Source organism: Triticum aestivum, chromosome 5B (assembly GCF_018294505.1).
Source record: "Triticum aestivum cultivar Chinese Spring chromosome 5B, IWGSC CS RefSeq v2.1, whole genome shotgun sequence".
In the NCBI taxonomy this organism is placed as follows: domain Eukaryota; kingdom Viridiplantae; phylum Streptophyta; class Magnoliopsida; order Poales; family Poaceae; genus Triticum; species Triticum aestivum.
In genome coordinates, this window is record NC_057807.1 from 195,800,258 (window position 1) to 195,824,343 (window position 24,086).

Sequence of the window (24,086 nt, forward strand, 5' to 3'; positions counted from 1 at the left end):
TTTAAACACCTAGCAATCTCTGTTAGTGTGGTTGGCTGGCTTATCAGGGGTGCCGTGAATTTGGCACGAGCGATCAAGTATGCGGTCCAGACTGGACGATCCCAGATTGTTTCTTTTGAACGGGTTTTTCCGCTGACCGGATTTCGAGCCACTGAATCCGGCGTTGACTGTCGTGTCCTCGATGTTGTCGCCATTGTTCCGACACTTATGTCTGTTGCACCGTGGTTTGCCGTTACTGTCACGGACATCTGAAGTGCCAAAGTTTCTTGGTGTGGTGCTACTGCGAGCCAACCTGCTGTCCTCGCCCGCGCAAAAGCGGGTCATGAGTGTCGTGAGGGCCGCCATGGACTTCGGTTTTTCTTGGCCGAGGTGTCGGGCGAGCCACTCGTCGCGGATATTATGCTTAAAGGCCGCCAAGGCTTCGGCGTCCGGATAGTCGACAATTTGGTTCTTTAGTTAGGAACCGAGTCCAGAATTTCCTGGCTGACTCTCCGGGCTGGTGGGTAATGTGACTCAAGTCAGCAGCATCCGGTGGTCGCACGTAAGTGCCTTGGAAGTTGTCGAGGAACGTGTCCTCCAGGTTTTCCCAACTGCCGATAGAATTTGCCGGCAGGCTATTCAGCCAGTGTCGGGCCGGTTCTTTGAGTTTAAGGGGAAGATACTTGATGGCATGTAGATCGTCACCGCGGGCCATGTGAACATGGATAAGGAAATCTTCGATCCATACCGCGGGGTCTATTGTGCCATCGTATGATTTGATGTTTACGGGTTTGAACCCTTCTGGAAATTTGTGATCCATTACTTCGTCAGTGAAGCAGAGGGGGTGTGCAGCGCCTCTATGCCGGGCTATGTTAATATGCAGTTCGAATAAGTCTGGTCGGCTATGTTCGGCCCGGCCGGACTTGTTGATAGTGTGTCCGGCATGACGATCATCGTCATGTGTTGGGGCACGCCCCCGCGATCCGTAGATCAATCTTGGCTATCCTGCTTTGTTTTCCAGTATGTCTCGCAGGTGCTGCCTATTGCCCCGGGCCGTAGTGTATTGGCGTGGGGGTGCGGGCTGGTATTCGGGCTGATACGCCATTTTATATCGGCCACAAGGTGGCCGGTCAGCCTCGTCTTGTGCTGGTAGTGTGGGCTTTAGGGCCTGCTCCTCGAGTTGAGGTAGCAACTTGTGCTTTGGGTAACCTTTGGTGTGGCGCTCGAGTCCATATTCCTCGGCTGTCAGGACCTCAGTCCATCTGTCTGTGAGAAGATCTTGATCAGCTTGGAGCTGCTGCTGCTTCTTTTTCAGGCCTCTTGCAGTGGCCATAAGCTGGTGCTTGAAGCGCTCCTGCTCTACGGGATCCTCAGGCACGCCGAATTCATCGTCGCCGAGGCTCACCTCGTCTTCGGATGGGGGCATGTAGTTGTCCTCCTCCAAGTATCCATCCGTCGCCTGTTCATCTGGGCTAACCTGCCCGTCTTCCTGTCCGGCCTGCTCGAAGGCAGGCTGATCGGGATTGTATTCATCTTCGGCACCATCCGGATTGTTTTCGTCTCCTGTGCCGGTATTGCTGTGGCGGGGCTTAGAGCGGCGCCAATGACGCCCATGCTTTGATTTCTTCCTTAAGGGGTTATCCTCTATTGCCTCATTGCCATTGGTTTCTTTGGGAGTGTCCACCATATATATATCATACGAGGAGGTGGCTGTCCAGCGCCCCGTGGGCGGTGGTTCCTGTTCTTCTCCTGCATCGTCATCCACACCGTCGATGTCTTCGGGGTCGAAGTCAAGCACATCGGTCAAATCATCGACAGTGGCAATGAAGTGGGTGGTGGGTGGGTAACGAATTTCCTCATCGCCTGCTTCTCACTCGAGCCGGACATAGTTCGGCCAAGAGTCTCCTGACAAAGAGAGAGACCTTAATGAACAGCATGTCGCCGAAGGGCAAGTGCTGAAAGATATCCGCAGCGGTGAACTCCATTACCGGAGCCCAATCGGATTCGATGGGCCCGGGTGCATACGGTCCGGAACCTACAGCCGGGCGCAAGTCCGGGGGTCCGGTGACACAGATTTCCTTGAAGGTGGAGTCTGTGTTCGGCTCTGCCGCCGATGAGTATGCGTCCTCCGGGGCGGGGTCCATCCACCCATCCTCGGACGACGCAATCTGCCCCGGGTTTAGGTCCGGAGCTACTGCAGGTGCGATATCCCAAATATTATCTGACAGTAGATCTAAGCCGTCCTCGTCGTGACTGTTCGGCGCTCCTGGCATAGGCCTGAATCCGTCGAAGATCAAGTCTCCACGGATATCGGCCGTGTAGTTCAAGTTTATGAACCTGACCTGATGGCCAGGGGCGTAGCTATCGATCTGCTCCAGATGGCCAAGCGAATTGGCCCGCAGTGTGAAGGCGCCGAACACGAAGATCTGTCCCGGAAGAAAAGTCTCACCCTGGACCGTGTTGTTGTTGATGATTGAAGGAGCCATCGAACCTTGCTGTGACGACACAGAGGAACTCTCAATGAAAGCACCAATGTCGGTGTCAAAACCGGCGGATCTCGGGTAGGGGGTCCCGAACTATGCGTCTAAGTCTAATGGTAACAGGAGGCAGGGGACACGATGTTTTACCCAGGTTCGGGCCCTCTCGATGGTGGTAATACCCTACTTCCTGCTTGATTGATCTTGATGATATGAGTATTACAAGAGTTGATCTACCACGAGATCGTAGAGGCTAAACCCTAGGAGCGAGCCTATGATTCGGATTGTTATTGTCCTATGGACTAAAGCCTCCGGTTTATATAGACACCGGAGGGGGCTAGGGTTACACAAAGTCGATTACAAAGAAGGAGATCTAACATCCAAATCACCAAGCTTGTCTTCCACGCAAAGGAGAGTCCCATCCGGACACGGGACAAAGTCTTGAGTCTTATATCTTCATAGTCCAACAGTCCATCCAAAGTATATAGTCTGGCTGTCCGGATACCCCCTAATCCAGGACTCCCTCAGGCATAGTAAGATAAGGTGTCATGCAACACTTCATTTATTAGGTTGTAGACTCATCTTGTCTTGGTATGTGTGATGTTACAGTAACTAGCTATGTTACCACATGCCTCTCTTTCCTCATTAATTACTCTCCACATCATTTGTTTTACCTAGAGATGTGTGATGTTACCACCTATGTTACTCCCACTGTAGGTAGTCTAAGCAAGCTTCTCCTCGTCATGCGAGCCACCGCGCGCATGGGAGAGGGAGCGGGCGTAGGCGTACATAGTAAGCAAGCTTCTCCTCGTCCTATGACTCTACGAGCCACCACGCCCATGGGTGCGGGATAGGGCGTACTAAGCAAGCTTCTCCTCATTCTGCGAGTTGACGGGACACATCCAAAGTAGTACAGAGCATCTCTAGTGTATAGAGCCTTGCCTCTAAGGTAGGCCCTACATGGTTTGTATCTTTTTTTAAATAAACAGTCAAGTCGCAATTTGTTTGTTCACCATGGTACACGATCCTCCATCAAGTGGACAACCAGTACACGTGTCAAATTACCACGTGGGTTGCCTTTTCATACATAAATGAGCTCCATCGTGTACCCACGCGGGTGTGGTTGGTAAAGAGACGGGGGTACGTGCGCCATGCGTGCACCTCTTCTCTTCGTGCACACCCCAACCTACGTGGGTGTGTGTGAGAGAGATACAAACCTACAGAGATGGTGTGTGTGTTCGTGAGTGTTTTTTGTTAGGGGGGATTTCGTGAATGTGTTTGTGGGAATATGTGTCGATGATATCTCAAACAAAAATGTGACACATGCAATGTGTGTGAAATAGAGGCCTATCTATATCTGTATAGAGGGGCAATCCACGAGAAGAGAGGGAGGGGTCATAGATATTGATAGAGTCAAAGAGAGGATCAAGTGTGGGTACGAGATCAATGAAGAGAGCCATCAAAATTGTGTGTGTGCATGTCAAAGATATACGACGACTGGCCTATCGGAATATCAAAGGGCGGAGAGCAAGTTTGTGTGGCAGGGAGACATGACTACAGTGCTCATGGGGCGACCTAACTAGAGAGGTAGATTGACTCGTATATGTGTTGAGAAGAAGGGACATAGCTATGTCTTGAGGGAGATTGGTCGACATCCATACATAAGTGAAGGACGGGAAATAGGTTGGGACACACACACACATACACACACACATAGAGCGAGAGAGCGAGAGAGCAAGAGAGAGAGAGAGAGAGAGAGAGAGAGAGTCAGAGGGGTGGCGGAGTTGCTTCTCAGTGATTGTGGGAGAGGCCTACTAGACAAACTGAGGGTACAACTTCAATATCAAGAAGAGAGGGGATGTGTTTATGTGTGTGCGTGTGTGTGATAGATGTGTCGGGAGGCATGCATGGATCGTGAAGGGGGCCATATGTATTTGGTAAGCAGACCTAACTAGATCCGTAGATCAATTGTTGTGTGTCGAAGGAAGGGAGAGACATAACTAATGAGGTGGATTGCTCGGCATGTGGGGAAAACGAGTTATAAACGACCTAGCTAGAAATATGTATAGTGGGAGATCGGTCGGTGTACAACCATTTGTTAGAGGAAAATAAGGCCCAGAGAGACGGATATAGAGAGAGGGTGGAGCTAGGAGGTGGTGCGAGAGGCCTACTAGATAGGAGGGAGGAGTGTGCGATTGTGAGAACGATGAAAAGAGGGTCGAGAGTTTACATGGGTGTGCACTACTAGGGAAAACCCTAGCAGTAGCGCGGTTATTTTGCCTACTAGTAGCGCGGGATGTCGCGCTACTGATAAGGCACTATAGCTAACATATAGCAGTAGCGCGTGTCAACCCACGCTACTGCTATACATGGCTAGCAGTAGAGATCTTTAGTGCAGAGCACTGCTGCTAGTATCTGCAGCGCTTATTAGCAGGAAGCGCTACAGGTAAGGGAGCGCTACTGCTAACTTTATTCCCCTTGCTACTGCTAGTTTTATTAGTTTCTATTTTTTTCTGCATATTTGTTTTGTATTTGAGTAGGCTTTATACAATAATCTTTAGCATATGATACACATACAAATGTAATCATAGCATATACATACAAATAGTCTCATCAAATCATGTCATTATCATAATCGTCATCCAACACAAAGTGGTCTCTCGTCATAATCTCAAAAATAGCGATACAAGTCTTGATTACTTGCAACTACATCGTCATCCATCTAAACAATGATATACGCGAGAAGAGCTATCACTACGAGTGAGAGCGGAACTATGCAGTACATGAGTTTGTATCCCTCTCTCGCATTAGCGTGAACCTAAACTAACTACTGGCTGTCGCTTAGAAACCGAAAACCGGTACACCTGGGCCTGACACTCCGTCCACTCGTCGTATACTCCTGGTGTAGCACTTCTTTGCCATCGATGATCTATGCACCTGCATCGTCACATGAGTCAATGATATGCAACATATATAGTTGAGCAACAGAAAGAGACAGACTTGGCAAAAAAAGAAGCAACATATCATAAGCATAAATAACAAAGTTCATCGTACCCAAAATGCCCTAACTAGAGTGATCTTCGCTAGTCGAGGAGGACGGTTTAATTACATCACAAATAAAGTTTTGTCGTGCATAACTATGTGCTCGTGGGTGTGCTCCCAGCCGCCTCCAGACGAAGCAGACTCTTTGGCCACAACAGGACCCACCCATTGCAATCACCAAGCCGCCGCGGGGTCTCGTCGTCATTCCCCCAGTACCAGAAGAGCCAAATTCTCGTGGCCCGGTTTGACACTACCCACGGAAACCTTGAAGACGTCCGTGGGGATCGGCCGGCCGTGGAACAATGGTTCCTTTGGCTCCATTATCGTCGCCTTTCCCACATCCACCTTGTGGTCGCCGATGGTGTACAATATGGTGCACGGGGTTATGTAGGCCTGCAAAGACATGTCTGCGATGTGAGACATCCCAAAGGCAACGGAAACAGCAGATTATACATTTATTGAAGAGGGCCGGTGTGACAGATACCGTGAGGGCGTCGAGCTTAGCTAAAGATGAAGCACCGCCGAGCACGTCCGATGCGGGAGCCGGTGCCGGAGCAGGTGCGGGAGCCGGTGCGGGAGCAGGTGCAACTGCAGGTGCTGGTGTGAGCTGCTCCCCAAGAAGTCAGCAAGGGGAAAGTCCGCTGCATTTTTTTCTACATTTTGCCTGCTCCAATTGAAAACGGCCGGAACCAAGACAGTAGACATATCTGCAACCACCTGTTTTGCGGCAGCATGTTGCGACTGTCTCAGATGATTTCTTCTCAACCGCATTCTCAACCTTCTTGTCAATGTTTTCTTCAGTTAACCTCCGTCTTTCCTTTCTCTCCTCCGTGGTATCACGGTAGTAGTTCTTCCACGTGGCACTGTCTCCGACACCGTGCACACGTCCATCCGACGGTCAAGTCTCCACCGGGAGTCCTTTCAATATGTTCAACGCCCGGTTTAATGGAGTGTCCCACTTGGGCCGCGCCAACGCCTCAAACGGTGAGTCACTTTCGGCCGCAATCCTATGCTGCTCTCTCTGCAAAAAGGCACAAGGATCATTTACAAATATGACTAACGTGCAGTCGAATAGATTAGAAACTAAAATTACCAGCAGTCTCATGAACTCCGTCGTGACCGGGTCCGTCTCGAAAACCTTCTTGATTGAGTCCCAATGGTGCCGTTCCCTGAGGACGTCACGCTCCTGCGTGACGGTGAAGTCCGCCAAGGGGTCTGGGATGCCCAAACTCCCGCGTTCTGCGTCCTCCTTGGCCCATATGGACCTATTCCTGCCGTAACCACGGCTTCCGAGGTGGTGGCACCCCATGTTCCTATGTTGAAGCCCCTTCATGTACTTCGACTTTTTTTGGAAGCTTTGGCCTCGCAAGCCGCCTTGAATATTTCAAAGTGCTCTTCCATGATTGTCGGATTATCCTTTACAATCTCCGAGTAGGGTTCCTTTTTGTTGACGCTCCGATGCTTCACCCTTGCTTTCCAGGCGGCCAACGCGTCGCTAAACTTGGTCATGGCATGTTTGTTTATCTTCTTCATTGCCGGGTCCTTATCTGGATCTTTATAATCCTTTTCATCCCGGCCCGGGAACAAGAATATCTGGTGCAGCTTCTTTAGGAGGGAGGGCCTCATATTATCTATCTTCTTTAGTTTCTCGTTGTTGATGGTAGTGGTTGTATGTACGATGCAGCCTATTTGATTGTCGTAGCACGTGCACGCTTCGCGGGCGCGTTTGGCTCAAAAATGTAGTCGTCCACCTCCGTGATCACCAGTCTAGTAGTCCTGAGCTTGTTAGGAAGCTGTTGCCTCTTTGATTTCTGTTCTATACCGGCTCCGCTAGTCTCGGCGCTGGTCTCAGTCTCAGCGCCAGTCTCGATGCCGGTCTCAGTCTCAGCACTGGCCTCAGTCTTAGTGCCGGTCTCCATGTCGGCCTCAGTCTCTGATGTGACAAGTGGATCCAGCAACATCAACCGTTGATCGTCGGCTTCCCTCAAAATTTCATCTGCCTCCAGGTAGACGTTGTCGCAGTCACCAAAACCCTGTCCTTCATCGTTGCTAGCCATGTTTCCTACGATTAAATCTAGCCAATTAATTCTAGACTTAATAAAATGAATAATGACATAAAAAGGCCTATGATTTGCAGGAACATTGACTCTTTCCCCACGCGGCAAATCCCGGGCACTCGACATGTCCTAGTTTGTAGCACAAGTCATGCCGAAATTGACGGAAAATTTCGGCATGACTTTTGCTAAAAAGTGGACAAATCGAGAACCTAAAATTTGCCAGAACGGAAATGAATCAACATTCTGGCAAAACATAGGCCACTCGGCTTCATTCCCTAGAAACAACAAAAGGCCACTTGGGCACAATCGAAAGATGTGCAAACACAATTGAGGAATTTGCATATATCTTGACCACTTCAAATTTGCATCTCCTAGCGTTTGACACTTCAAGAAAATCTACACAAATCTCATGCTCTGTCAAACTCAATTCAAAAACCAAATATAGATTATACTTAGTTAACTACTAAACTAAACTTTACTCTAAATTAAACCATACTGCCCTAATTAACATCTAGTTAAACAAACTCAATTCAAAAACTAAACCCTACTGAACTGATTAACATCTACATTATCTACTACTTAACATCTATTATTACCCTAACTAAAAAAATCTACTACTAACCATACTGCACTAGTTAACTAGTACCATCACTACTACTAATTAACATCTACTACTACTACTAAAAATCAATATCTATGAACCCTAGTACTAATTAACATCTACTACTACTGCTAATTAACATGGCAAAGGAAGAAAAAGCAGAGAGAGAGGGGGTGGGGGGCTTAAGAAGAGGGAGAGACGATGGCGGGGAGGTGCTCAGCGACGGAGGTAGGGGCGGCGGGGGCGGGCTCGGGATCGGGAGGCGCCGGTCTTGGGCGGGCTCGGGCGGCGGAGATGAGGTCGAGGGCGGTGACGGTAAGGTCGAGAGCGGCGGCGGCGGCGGTGGCAGTGAGGTCGAGGGCAGCAACGGGGAGGTCGAGAGCGGTAGCGGGCGGCAACAGTGAGGTTGAGGGCGGCCTGGGGCGGTGGCGGTGAGGGCGGGCTCGGGCGGCAGCGACAGAGGAGTTGGGGGAACAGGGGGAAAGGAGGACTTAGCAAAATTTTGAGCCGGCGGGTGGTTAAGTCGAACTAGCAGTAGCGCTGTTTCGGAAACGTGCTATAGCTAAGTAGCTATAGTGTGTTTTAGAAAAACACTCTACTGCTATAGGAAGCGGTTATTTCTTTTGTTTTTCCTTACATTTTCTTTTTTTCATTTCTCTGTTTCCTACTTCTTTCATTTTCATTTACTTTTCTATTTTTTCATTTTTCTTTTCTTTCTTAGTAGTAGCGCTCTACGCAGGAAACGCGCTGCAACAACGACCATAGTGGTAGTGTGCTTTGCGTGGAATCGCTACTACTATTCTTGGCCTACCGCCAACACGGCGGGAATTATAGTGGTAGCGCTTTTTGCTGCACACGCGCTACTGCTATCGTTGTAGCTATAGCGCGCTTTTCTGGAACGTGCTACTACAAAGTAGCAGTAGCACCCTATTTTAACCAGCGCTACTGCTATACCTTTGTGTATAGTCTTTTCCCTAGTAGTGGTGGGACCGTATGAGAGACATGAGGCATGCATGGACAGAGAAAGGAGGAGATGAAAAGTGTGTGTGTGTGTGTGTGTGTATGTGGTAGGCAGGCATCACTAGAGAGGTTTATCGATTGGAGTGTGTTGTCAAGAAGGAGCTGTGGAGACCAGGAGCGAACAACCTAAATAAAATAATGAATGTGCGGGATGGATAGAATGTTGAGGGAGGGGAGGGCGTGTGCATGCACAAGGGAAAGTTAGTGTGCCGGGGTACACAAACATGGGTGTATGTTTCCCCCTAACTAGTGCACAAATAGGCAAGTCTCCCGCGCGGGAAAAACAAAGCAAGCAGCACCAAGTATCCAAGACAAGGCCAAGCAGAAGAGATAGCTCTTTAAGTAATCAAAGGGCGGATCAAGAAGACCCAGACAAGCCAAAGGAACAAGATATCACTAAGGGAAAAACCTCCCATGCTGACCAGGCGAGCCTGGTCAAGTCGAGGCCACCTCAGGGGAAAGTCCCAAGACCTCCCCGGCATGGGTTGCCGGGACGCTAGCCGCCTACTTCCTCGACAAGGCTCCACTTCTCCACCTCAAAGCAACGCAAGTCACTTATCGGTGCGGTGGCGAGCCCCCAAGTGATTAAGTGGCAGTCATTTGGCACATGGCAACCATTTCTGAGGAAGATCACCCCTAAATGACACCCTACCAGGGGCGTGTCACGCAGGCAGACGGGAAGGTGGTTGAATGGTGTAGCAAGGCTTGCTGGGCTACATCCACGATGTGACACTAAGCGGTGCATTTAATGCACCTTGTCATGTCTGCAGAGTTAGGTATGATAGCACGGTGGCTATCTAATCACTGGATAATGACTGTTTTGCCACTTTGGTAACCCCTTGACCTATAAAAGGAGGGCCTAGGCAACCTTAGAATGGATTCGGACCCTTGTACACTCATACGCGCGTAGCTGCTCTCCTCGAGGTGACCTTGCCGGGCTTGAGCACTGCATGTTCGTCATGGTCCTCCATCTAGTGCACCAAAGCAAGAGTAGGGTTTTACGCCTCACGGTGGCCCGAACCTGGGTAAAAACTGCATGTGCCACCGCTGTCGTGCTACTCTACGGCCTCTGCTCTTTGAGCAACGTGCCCTTCCCCCTTGCCGAACCACAAGGGGTCGATGGCCCCATAGGTGATCATGTTGAACCACAACATCTTTTGCATGCCAGGTAGGGGGAAGCACCTATGTGAACCTGAGGTCGTAAACCGCGTGTCAAGCTATGCCGAGATCAGCATTAACGCTCAGATCGTCAGCGGCTCCCAAGGAAAGAGGTGATGCCACCCGCTCATTCCGCCTTGTTTGGACCCCGTCACCTACGCCCACCAAAACTGAGATGACAGTGGGACAGGGAGGTAGCGGCGGTGCAACAGTCCTGAGCCACCCGGACGACATCGCCTCTCCACTACCCCTATCGAGAGGAGAAGAGCGAGGCATGCAACGATGTTGTCCTCCTGGCGGGTTCCTGCCAAGCATGGCAGGTGACTGAGAGAATCACCAAGGCAGGCGGAACGCATGGTATGGTTTCCTCCTCCTCCCTCGTTTTTGCTCGTCGACAATAGAGCCGCGCAGGGGGGCGACATTTTCAATGTCAAGGAGCCCACACTAAACTCGGTTCAGCACTTACCCCGCTAAGGGAAAGTCCTGAGGGAAGCACTGGTGCAAATCCGTTGATTGACGCCCCAGCAAGCACGCTCCGACAAGGTTGTCCACGCCTGCATGACTTTTTACGCCGATAGTCGTGATGTCGTTGATAGCAAAGGGAGAGAGGAAAGAGGAACCAACCATCCATTTCCGTCGTACGTTATCGCTAGCAGGTATTCGAGTTCCACCTCCGGCCTTTGCCAGGGGTGGGTGTGCAACTGATAAACTGCCAAGTCTCTTTCTTGCACATGTTTTTGTTGTTAACCTTTTGCAGGCCTGAGGGCAACACGTAAATACCGTCCCTTCGGGATAGGCGGACGTAACGAGCGCTCACAGTTAAGAGAGGAGGGAAACATCGAGGAAAGCTAAGTTTGCATGTCACTGATCTTTTCTCTTTAGAGGCCGCATTTTCTTATCCCTCGGATAACCAGGGTATTTTGTATGGAGAAATATTTCGTATGATGGCAACTTGTCGGATTTGTCTGTGCCCCTACTCTATTTCGAGCCTACTCATAGAGCGGGCAGCTGCGTCAAAGTAACCTAAGGAAGAACATGTCAATGCGTGTCTTCGCCAGCTGAATGCTAAGGACCCGTTCCTCACAACAATCGCGGCAGCATGCTACTCGCGGGCAATCACGACACACAAAAAGAAACTAACCATACAAACATCCATGGATAAAAGACAAGAGGGATAGCATGCATTGGGAATCAATTAAACACCTGTTTAGCGCGAGCAAAAGTAGTACGGGATCTAAACACAAGACATGCATAATGTTTTGTTACAGGGAAATGCGGCAACGTGAATGATTCAGGGTCGTGCTTGACGGCCTTATGAAGCCTTGGGGACAGAGAGCACCATGTTGGCGAAAGGGCAGCCTTCTCCTTGGTAGCGGAAACATCAGCGCCTGCCGGCAGCCTCCTGAAGCCATCGCCAATGTTGAAGTCCGGATGGCGGAAGGCGATGGTGCTCAAGACCATGAAGAGGGCATTACGGGCAAGCTTCTGGGACTCGCTTGTGAAGCGGGTGGCTCTTTCTTCCTCATGGGTCTTCAACCCTTCGATCGATCCGTCAAAGAAGAGCACCAGCTAGACACTTGGGACCTCGTGCCTGCCAACCAAGAAGGCTGGGCTCTACATGCCCATCATTGCAATCTGGGCAGTGAGGCGCTCGGCAATGTCGACCAAGTTTTTGATCCAAAGACTGCACTGCTGAACCTGGTTCGCCAATTTGTCCTCCGCATCCTTCTGGAGGATCTTTGTATTTTCCAAGTCCCTTATGAGCTGCATCTCGTGAACCCTGACAAACTCAGTTGTGCTCTCTAAAGTGCCAAGACTTTCCTTCATAATAGTAATGGTGTCGTTGGCGGTGTCAAGGTCCTGGCCCTTGGAGGAGAGTTGCGATTGCACCTGAAGGATCTCTGCCTTTTGCGCCTCCTCCTTAATGGCCACAGCTTCCTTGGCACTCCCGGCAAGTTCCTCTGTCAGTTTGGCCACCTGTTGGTCAAGATCAGCTTTGGCAGTGGATGTAGCAGCAAGGTCATCGGCAACCTTCTTCAACTGAGCAGTGGAGTCAAGGGCGAGCGTGTCAAGGGTCACCTTGTGCTTGTCTTCTAGCTCCTTGGTGCGTCACTGGACAAGGTCTCCAGCTCTCCGTCCTTGTTGTGAAGGGTGGCCTCGAGGCTCTATTCTTGGGAAGAGATGTCCTTCTCTCTGGCGTCCAGAAGCGCTACACGCTCCGCCAGACGGGCTTCTCGGGCAACAACATCTTCTTTTGCCATGGTGATCATCTCTTGTTGCCATAGAAGGACATGGAACTGCTTGATGTGTCACTCGCGTAGCTCGCTGCCCTTGTCCCTCGGCTTCTGATCCATGATGTTTCTCCTTGAGCACTAGCCACTTCTGGGGGTATGAGTTCTGCATCTCGTTCATACTTGTTACCACCGACTCCAGGAAGGACATGTCCAGAATTGCGCTTACTAAGTTGTCAGCCTCTTCAACATGCTAGGACAACGGTGCCATGATATGCTGGATCTCTTTGTCAAGATCATTGCTTGCTATCACAGACGAGCCATGGTCTCCAAGTCAATGTTGCACGAGGGCTAGTGCCAGACTGCGCGAGGATGGCTGTGGGGCTGCGGCCGAGGCACCAAATTGGGGAGGAGGGCTCATGGTCTGAATGGGGACCTTCTCCTCGACCACCACCTCCAATCTTGGCACGCTACCGGGGACCTCCTCTAGGACCTCTCGGATATCTATGGCAGTGTGTTCCCAACCCTCCACGGCAGCGATCTTAGCCGCCTCTTGAGCAGCATGCTTGTCGATGCTGGCCACTTCTTCCAGCAGCTCTGGTTCCTCGATCACCGAGGCTGCAAACGAGATCAATAAACAATGGCAAGGACATAGTATGCGTCAGAAGGACAAAGACTGGAAGCAAAATAATGAGGGCAACACAAGACGGGAGAACAAGCAATTTACCCGGAGTCGTTTACCGTGGAAGGACTTCGGTCTTCCTGGCAGCATCAGTTGACGGGACGTGACCACCGCCCTCTCCCTCGGTGACCATAGCATCAACTTGAGCCAATCCTTCCGTGTACGCCTGAGGATCCCTCGGCTTGAGTATCGGGAAGGATGGACCCCTCCTGTAGAGCCTCGCCGGGGGGAATCTCCCCTTCTTTCTTGGCTGGAGGTGAGGCGTGTTCCTCCATGCTACCCTTGGCAGGGGAGACTTGTCCCATGCTCCCATGCCAGAGGCTAGGCAGGGGGGCTTGGCGCTGGATCATTAGTTCTGCTTCCCGCCAAGCCCGTGTCCCCTGAGGGCCCCGACGGCTCCACCTGCCTGCGCCGTTTGGACTAGTGGATGAGGGTTTCTTCCTCCTCTTCTTCCCCGTCGAAGGCAACAAACAAGATCGAATTAGTAGATACGCAAGACACCAACAGGAAAAGAAAGTATTTTCCTTACTTCGAGTCCATGAGCATGGAGCCTAGCGCGAACTCCATAGGTGGCGTGGGTACTCTGGTTCTCTTTAGGGTTGGGGGCGGTGCTTTCTGGCAACTTCAAGTCCTACTACGGTGTAGGGGGCTCCAACGAGGATGATATGCGCGAGGAGCTCGAGTCTAATTGGGAGCTGGAGTCGACCCCCGCGATTGTCTATCGCTTGGCGGGAGGGGTCTTGGCCTCGGAAAGGCAAGAAGAATGTTGAAACTCCACGTTCGGCTTCTCGCTCTTGGAGGCGACATTCTTCACCTTCCTGACAGCAAGCACATGGGATGGAACCGATGTCCCTCGACTAGCCGTCCTCCTATGAGGGTGCTGATCCAAGTCTGGTTCAGGGGCTTGAGGGCCCGCTAGGAGCAACTCCTCTTTGGGCTGCTCCACCGCCTCGGCCTCGTCCCCTTCCTGGGCCTCCGTTGCCGCGACATATAAAGCTTTGATCCCGGCAGGCTCCGTCCCGGTAGGATCGTCCCCGGAAATCTCCTCCGCGGTGTGCGCCTTGGTCCTATCACGGGAGGAACCCTTGTCTTCGGCTTCCCCTTCCCCTTCCTCCTCCACCCTTCCGGGCATTGCCTTCCTGGCGGCCCGAAATGCCTTGTCCTCCTCAATCCGCCTCTTGATAAACTCCGCCTCTAACTTGGAGGTGCGCTTGAACATTTTGTTCTCCATCCTGGTAGCCCTTTCCACCAAGTTGGAAGTCCACTCAAGCTCTGCGTCAAGCTCGGGTAGTTGCCAATCACCCGCAACCCCATAGGCATTGCAGTCGGGCATCCACTTCAAAATCTGATCCAAGGCAGAGTTGACATTTGACGGAACAACCCCTGCTAGCAATTTGAATGGCCCAAAGTTGTCGAACAGTTGTTCGCACAGCCAGGCATGGCCGTAAACCGACAAGTTTTTGATGAGGCCTAGATACATGCGCATCATGTCTACGGCATCTCCATACCGCCAGGCAAACCTATCCCTTTTCTCCAGCGGCTCGATGTGCCGTCAAAGAAAATCGGCTCCCACGTGTTTGATGGTTAGCCCGGCAGCTTTGAGATGAGCAATTCTGTTAAGCGTCGGGTGAAGTCTGTCGTCAGTAAGGCCTAATTCCCTCCGGTCATTGTTGTGCACGATGCACTCTGGCCACGCCTGGCAATACTCTGGAGCATCCTCATCCTGGATCCAGCTACAGTCCGCCCGCCATTCCTGCCATCTGCCTCGTTGCTGGCCAGGAAGATAGTCCCAAATCTCTCCTCTCTTGAAGAATACAAAATATATTTCCCAAGCGGTGGGCCTTGTTTTGCACCCTCGGGATAAAAAAGTGCCCAAACAGATCCGCGTTCGGGGCAACCCCGACAAAATTCTCACACAGATGGGTGAAAATCGCAATGCATGCCATCACATTTGGCGTAAAATCCAAGAGGTGGAACCCGTACACCACCATCATCGCTTCAAAGAAATCCGAGAAGGGGGGACAGAGGCCGCAGAGGAAATACACGCAGAAAAATTGATATGAATTCAGCGGATCCTTCTTCCCCTCCGGCAAGATCACGGGCGCACCATGCCCCTTTGGAACTTCCATCCCCCACATGTATCCATACCTTGCGACCAAGGCATCACTGTCCAAGCTCGACGGGAAGAAGACCACATATCCCTGTTGCTTCTTGTCCAGCTCCACTGCTCTCTTCTTGTTCCCCTCCGCGGCCATCTCCATCGCGGTGGTCGCCCGCTTCCCCTTGGCAGCGGGTTTCTTTCCCATCTTCAGGAGCTATGGAGGGGATGGAAGGTTGGGTGAGGCGTCGAACACAAATGCAAGTGCGGCACGGTTGCATGGCTTGAGGAAGAAGATGGTGGACGGAGAAATAGGTGCGAATGAGCCACGCCCTTTCATGTTTTTCCCTTTTATGAGGAACAGGCATAGAGAAAGGGAGCAACTCTTCGCTACTTTCCTCGGGAAGTTACTGTTTTACATTAACTGCTACAGTCCCATGACCCCACGACCTGTGTTAATTACGCGGAGTGGACGTTGGTTTGACTAATCATCATAGGAGCTGCACGCACATCATTCCCTTGACACGCGTTCATGCACTGTTTAGGGCCTAACCCAACATGCCCAATGACACGTATGGCTCAGGCCCGGGGGCTTTTGTGGGGTACATAAACAGGGCTATATGTTTCCCCCTGACTAGTGCACGGACAGGCAAGTCTCCGGTGCGGCAACAACAAAGCAAGCTGCACCAAGTATCTAAGACAAGGCCAAGCACAAGAGATAGCTCTTTGAGAAATCAAAGGGCGGATCAAGAAGACCAAGACAAGCCAAAGGAAAAAGATATCACTAAGGGGAAAACCTTTGTTGTCGGGAAGGTGAGCCTGGTCAGGTCTAGGCCACCTCAAGGGCAAGTCCCAAGACCTCCCCGGCAAGGGTTGTCGGGATGCTAGCGGCCTGATTCCCCGCCAAGGCTCTACCACTCCACCTCACAGCAACGCAAGTCACTTATCGGTGCAATCTCGAGCGCCCAAGTGATTAAGTGGCTGTCATTTGGCATGTGGCAGCCATTTTATAAGGAAGATCACCCCTAAATGACACCGGTCCAGGGGCGTGTCATGTAGGCAGACGAGAAGGTGGTTGAATGGTGCAGCAATGCTTGCTGGGCTACATCCACGATGTGACACTAAGCGATGCATTTAATGCACCTTGTCCAGTCTATAGAGTTAGGTATGATAGCAACGTGGCTATCTAATCACTGGATAATGATTGTTTTGCCATTGTGGTACCCCCTTGACATATAAAAGGAGGGCTGAGGCAGCCTTAGAAAGGATTTGGAGCCTTGTACACTCATATGCGCATAGCTGCTCTCCATGAGGCGACCTTGCCGGGCTTGAGCATTACGTGCTCGTCACGGCCCTCCATCCAATCCACCAAAGCAGGAGTAGGGTTTTATGCCTCACGGCGGCCCGAACCTGGGAAAAACTGCTTGTGCCACCGCTACCATGCTACTCTACGGCATCCTCTCTTTGTGCAAAGTGCCCTTCCCCCTTGCCAAACCACAAGGGGCCGATGGCCCCATAGGTGATTGTGTTGAACCATGACATGGTGCTAGCTACAAAGGTTAGAGGATATGTGTCGATGATATCTTAAACAAAAATGTGACATAATGCAATGTGTGTGAAATAGAGGCCTATCTATATCATATATAAAGGGGGCAATCCACGAGAAGAGAGGGAGGAGTCATAGATATCGATAGAGTCTAAGAGAGGATCAAGTGTGTGGGTGTGAGATCGATGAAGAGAGCCATCGAAATTGTGTGTGTGCATGTCAAAGATATAGGGCAACTGACCTACCGGAATGTCAGAGGGCAGAGGGCAAGTTCGTGTGTGGAAACGAGACATGACTCGAGTGATCGATGTATCAGTGTGTGGGGGGGAGGGAGGAGGCGGAGAGCTAACTAGAGAGGTAGATCGACTTGTATATGTGTTGAGAAGGAGAGACCTAGCTATGTCTTGAGGGAGATCCGTTGACATCCATACATAAGTGAAGGACGGGAAATAGGTTGGGATAGAGAGAGAGAGAGAGAGAGATAGAGAGAGAGGTAGAGTGCCGGAGGGGTAGTGTTGTTGCTTCTCGGAGATGGTGGGAGAGGCCTCTTAGACAAACTGAGGGAACAACTGCAATATCAAGAAGAGTGGGGATGTGTTTCTGTGTGTGCGTGTGCATGATAGATGTGTCGGGAGGCATGCATGGATGATGAAGTGGGACCATGTGTTTGGTAAGTAGACCTAACTAGATCGGTAGATCAATTGTTGTGTGTTGGAGGAAGGGAGAGACATTACTAATGAGGTAGATCGATTAGCACGTGGGGAAAACGAGTTATAAATGACCTAGCTAGCTATACGTTTAGTGGGAGATCGGTCGGTGTACATCCATTTGTTAGAGGCAAATAAGGCCAAGAGAGATAGATAGATAGAGAGAGATGCAGCTAGGAGGTGGTGCGAGAGGCCTACTAGATAGGGGAGGAGTGTGCGATTGTGAGATCGATGAAAAGAGGGGTAAGAGTCTACACATGTGTGAGACCATATGAGAGACATGAGGCATGGACACAAAAAGGAGGAGATGGAAAGTGTGTGTGTATGTGGTAGACAGACATCGCTAGGTTTATCGATCAGTGTGTGTTGGAAAGAAGGAGTTGTGTAGACCGTGGGAGAACGACCTAAAGAAAACAAAGAATGTGTGTGATAGATACAATGCTAAGTGTGGAGGAGGGCGAGGAGGGTGTGTGCATGCATGAGAGAAAGTTAGTGCTAGCTACCAAGGTTAGAGGATTGTGTGGGTGTAAGAGACTAACAAAGATCCTAATTTGTTATGAAAGAGGATTCATATATTTGAATAAGAGATCATAGTTTTATAAACCTATGCATGCATGAATATAGCGGTGCTATGTGTGGCGTGGTTTTGGACATGTTATACTATAATGTGATAATGTGTGGCGTTTGCAACTCACACCTAAATATCGAACAATCTAAACCATACTATATACCAAACAATCTCACATTTTATTTGAATTTGTGATAATGTGTGGCGTTTGCAGCTCACGACTAAATATTGAACAATCTAAACCATACTATATATCGAACAATCTCACATTTTATTTGAATTTGGGATAATGTGTGACGTTTGCAACTCACAGCTAAATACTTGTAGGCGTAGGGGGCGGGGCACCATACATTATGTGATAAACACATTATACATATGAAACATGGTTTAGATTATGAAGATCTAGCTAGAGCTTGAAATTTAATGTGATTTGAAATCAACATAAAGTGGAGTCAAAATCGAGTTCGAGTTCATATAGTACACATAGTTCATATCTAAATCAACAATAATCATGTGGTGTGATGTGAAGATAATATCCAAACGATGGTTAACTTGAGAATAATGGTGATTGTAGATCTTATTAAAATAGAGAAACAAATTAAAATGGTTTAACTTGACAACAATCATGATTGTAAATCTTATTCAAATAGAGAAGTGAATTCAAATTTAGTTCATATTGAAGCGGTAGTATATACGTTTGGAATGCACTAGAATGTTCATTTGAGTAGCAGGTTGCATGCACTATACACGTAGCGAAATATTTATTGAACATAACATGGATTCTAAGTTTTGAATGGCATTTGTAGTGAGAATTGATTTGGTGCAGTACACATGACTAGACTCACTTGTGTGGTGCAAATTGATTTCTTTTTAGTTTTTTCGCCGAGGGAAGTCTGAATTAATTTGGTATAGTACACGTTAGGCTTGTCCAGAAATTTCAACCCGCACCTTGTTATCCCAAAATTATAAGATATCTATTTGTCTCGTTGTGCTCCTAAAAGTTCCTCCATCTCAACCCATGCCTTGCTATCCCAAAATTACAACGCATGCGAAAACTCCCACCTCCTGCGAAATCCCGACACGCAAAATTCCCGTGATACCTCTGAACCGAAAGAACCACCCAGTTCCAATCAATGGGGCTACTTTCATAACTTACCCCACATTTCAGACAAGCACGTCCCTAAGCCATGGTTCCCCCTCCCATCCCCTTCTCCCCCCATTCATAGACCAAGGCCGCGAAACCTTGCGAAGCTCCACACCCTCCTCCATCCGCCACCCAGCCGGAGCCTCTTCCCCGATGACATCGTCCACCGCAAAAGGTCGACGTCCCTCATCCACCGCACTGGATGAGGATCCGTCATCGATCTTGTCGTCTCGTCGGTTCAACCACCCCGTCCTCCACCTCCAACGAGCCGCCCTGATGTTCGCCTCGTCTTTTGTGCCACCTCCATTCCCACAGTGTTGTCTTCACCTGCACCACCGGAAGAGCAGCACCATCACTGATTCCTCAGATGAAGCTAAGGCCTAATCGGCGCCACCAAAGAGGTTCTACACTAATTGATGCATTTTCTTCTTGATTCGATCTCACGGTGTTGTCGGCGCTCGGTCCTGAGCCGCCATGGCGCGGCTCCATCTACAGCGGCGTTGCCGGCCACTTCCTCCATGGCGTCTCCCCCTCAACGGCGACGTCCACATCAATCGGAGCCGTTGCTGCTGCTCCGGCTCTTGCTAGCCATGCTGCCGCGATGACAGGAAAATGGCGGGCGTCAAACAAGCGTCCACGTCATTGATACAGAGTGAAATTGAAATGCATAAAATAAAAATAGAATCAAACATTGCAGGTACTTTATTTCTAGAACTCATACATTTACATAAAAATTCTGTTAATTACATCTCCTAAGAGAAAACCCCTGATTAAGAATTCCAGCATATCTATTACATAGGATTACATCACATGCCTATTACAATATTCTACAAGAGAAATCCTCCTCGCGGTGGACGATGAACTCCAGCTTGGTGAGCTTGAAGTTTTCTTTCATGCAAGTACTTCTCCATGATTTCATGTTTGATATGTTGGAGTATATTTTCCTAGCATGCAACAAATTTATTTATGTTCAACCTCATTTATGAGATAGTGCAGAATAAAGGTTGGTTTTGGCTAGGGATAATTTTATCCTATATTTGGCACATAGGATATGGGTATGTATTGTCCTTTAGGAATTTTGCACGATATATTTGGTTGGTGGCATGGATATATGTGACATGCCAATTTTAATAAGTTTTGCACCACCACATTACTACTATCATTGCGTAGCACTAATGTGGTGCCCGCCTGTAGCGTAACGAACTGAAGCTTTCTGACACAACCTGGATGCTTTTCATGGTGCATGTGATATGTGAAATGTTTTGTTGATTTTGACTTCACACGGTATCAAAACTAACAACGCGGTGCAATGATATGACACACGCATATAGCTTGACCCGAATGGCGTTTGTTTATGAGATTTTATTTATTTATTTAAAACCTATGTGGGCTACATGCAATATGCCTTATCATGTATTTTGCTTGAATTTTGTATGCATATGTGGATGTGGAGTGAACTTATTTTTTATTAAATTCTGCTTTACCTGTACTACTACTAACACCGCGTAGCACTAAGATAATGCCCGCGTTCAGCGTAACCAAGCAAAGGTTTGTGGAGGAATTATGGTGTTGCATGAGTCATATGACATCTATCATTTTGTTTATGTTTGTACCTCACATAGTATTAGCACTAACTCCACATAGAGTCATTTCATTGGCGCTCTTCTCTAGCATAACCCAAGTAAAGTAAGTTTGTGATATCCATTTGTGATGATGGTAAAAGTTTAGGCTCTTATAGTATTGGAGCATTTCATGACATATTTTATTTGACTTTGGTCAAAATATGTGGCCCGAATGTTTTGTTTAATTTTCTCTCACTTGTATTACTACTAACACCGCGTAGCATTAAGATAATTCCCGCGTGTAGCGTAACCAAGTAAGATTGGTTTTTATGATGCAACATGTTTATAATTCATCTTGCATGATTTTGGTTTTTGGATGTGTAACATGAACACAATTTCTACTTAAGTTTTGCCCTACTCGTATTACTACTAACACCGTGTGGCATTAAGATAATGCCCGCGTGCAGCGTAACCAAGTGAGGGAATATATTTTTATGCTCATGTTTGTATTACAACTAGCATGACACATAATGCCCGTAGCGCCCAAGAGTTCATGAGTTCAATTTAGCACGTTCATAATTTCATTCCAACTTAGTCATATCCATTTTTTATGATGACTAGATTAAGGCATTTTTTATGAAGTTTCCACACTTATGACACTCTCTTGATTTGTATCCATGTATAGAGACCAAGCCAAGGAACGAGGCGTTCATCTTGGCTTGTATCGCTAAGGGGATCGAACCAAGAAGGAGATCGTTAGGACGACGCATATGCCACCTGTAAAAGAAATATGCATGCTCCTTAATCCGTACAGCATTGACTGAACCAATGATGAAAATTTGAGGATGCTATAACATGCTCCTTGGTTTGTACCGCGGTGTCCTAACCAAAGATGAAATTTTAATGTAGATTAAACATGCACCTTGCTTTGTACCACAATGGCCGAACCGAGGGCAAGAAGTTTGGGGAGATGAAACACACACCTTGATTTGTACCGCGATGGACAAACCAAGAACAAGAATTTTGGGTAGAAGAAACATGCCCCTTGATTTGTACCATGATGGCCGAACCAAAGACGAGATTTTGAGATATATTAAACACGCACCTTAGTCTGTACCACAATGGCCGGACTAAGGGCAAGAATTTTGAGGAGATGAAACATGCTCCTTGATTTGTACCATGATGGCCGAACCAAGGGTTAGAGTTTTGGGAGAGGAGGAAGAAGAAAGCTCCCTGATCTGTACCACAATGGCCAAATCAGGGGCTAGTGGAGAACCATGAATCTCACCTTGAAACTCCTAGCAAGCATGGCGCCTGCCTGCTTCTTTCTCTTCTTTCCTCTGTGGGTTCGTATGTGCGTTTGTGTTCTAGCAGCAGATGGGAGATGAATGGATTGAAGGACCGACCCTAGGGCAGTCTAATTGCCTGGTATTTATAGAGGCAGAGGGAAGCAGCGGAGGGCGGCTGGACGTGCGCCTGCGCACATTCTGATCGTGGAGATGGTGGAGTTTGTGGGAGCGGGTTGCCTTTTCCTTTGGCCTATTTCTTTAATCGCCAATTAACACAACCACATCGTTTGACTAGTAACCAAATTCCAGTGTGTATGTGATTCACAGATGTGGTCTAAACTCCTTCTCTCCTAATTAATATGTGGGCCATGGCACCACACTGTTTGCATGCATGCACATCAATCTTGTGGGAAGTACGACCATGCATACGTGTCCATATTTTTTAATGGGCTAAGCAGGATTAGCTATTAAATGGCTTATTAAGGCCTAGAGTCAAGGTGTGCAAATTATTTTTGCATGCATCTCAAGGTGTAGAATCAGATGAAAATATTTGACCAAGTACACCATGTGTATATTTCATCGGGACGATATATTTTATGCGCCATATAAATATTTCATTTTGTCGGTGGAACGAAGTCAAACACTTATCATATAGTCACCATTTTGGTAATATTATCGTCCCTCACGACAATTTTTTTATTTTCGCCGTTAGTAGCAGCACGCATCCGTGCGAGCCATGTGCCCTCTATATTTTCTTCATACCAAAACTTGAGGAGTTTCATCGTATTTTAAAATTGTCGGTTTAATGTTTGCACTATCGACATTCAAAAATATATCATACGTACATTTTGTCGGTCATCACTTTGAGCGATTGATTATATATTTTTTAATTGATTCTTCTCATTATAAAACGGATTTTTTCCGTTTTTTAATTTTTATTTTATGTGGTTCATATATTTATTTTATCTTGGTCAAAATCCATGTCAACATGCTGCTGCTCTGCTCTTGCTCTCGGTCCCCTACCTGGTCTGCTCTAGCTCTTGCTCGCACTACTGCTCTTGCTCTTGCTCTCGGTCCCTTGCCTGGTTAGCTCTAGCTCTTGCTCGTGCTGCTGCTCTTTCTCTTCCTCTTGCTTGTCCTGCTGGTCTACTCTTGCTCGCGCTGCTGCTGCACGAGCAGCAGCTCCCGCTCTTGCTCGAGCTCCTGCTGCTGCTACAAAAGATGCTGCTACATGACCAGCTGCCCCGGCTCTCGCACGCGCTGCTGCTCTGGGCGCTGCAGCAGCTCTGCCCTAGTTGCTCTCTGGTAGTATGGTCCCTACTGGAGCAGCTACTAATTTAGATGACTACTACTCTGCCACTAGTGCTCGAGCGGCCATAACTATTAGTGCATTGCTTTTCTGCTACTAGTGTGTCCAGTTTCGACAGCAAAATTCAGTTTCGACAGTAAAATTCAGTTTCAACAGTTAAATTCAGGTTTAGCAGTTAAGTTCAGAGATGAGCGGATGATGTATTCTACATCTATCACTTTTTGTTTATGTATTTTACATCCTCTATTGGAGATGTCATTATAATTCCACTTCAGGTTAACGTTATCTCCTTGTCCTGCTTCAGCCTCGCCGTCGTACACCTCACCGGAGCTACTCTAATGACCAAACCCTCCATCACAGCAGAGCAGTACCCTTGGCTCCATCTCCAGGCGCCTAAGATCTTTTTCCCCTCCTCCGACTACCACATCAGCCACAACATCCTCAGCGACCAACCCAATGATGCTGAGATTGACATGGCTTCGCCAAAGAGGTTGTACACTTGCTGCATCACTTTTTTTACACTACATCTTATATATATTGTCCACTAAGCACATGTAGTAACGTGAAATATGATTAGTTTCTCCTATATAACAAGCAGTGAGGTACCATGAAACTT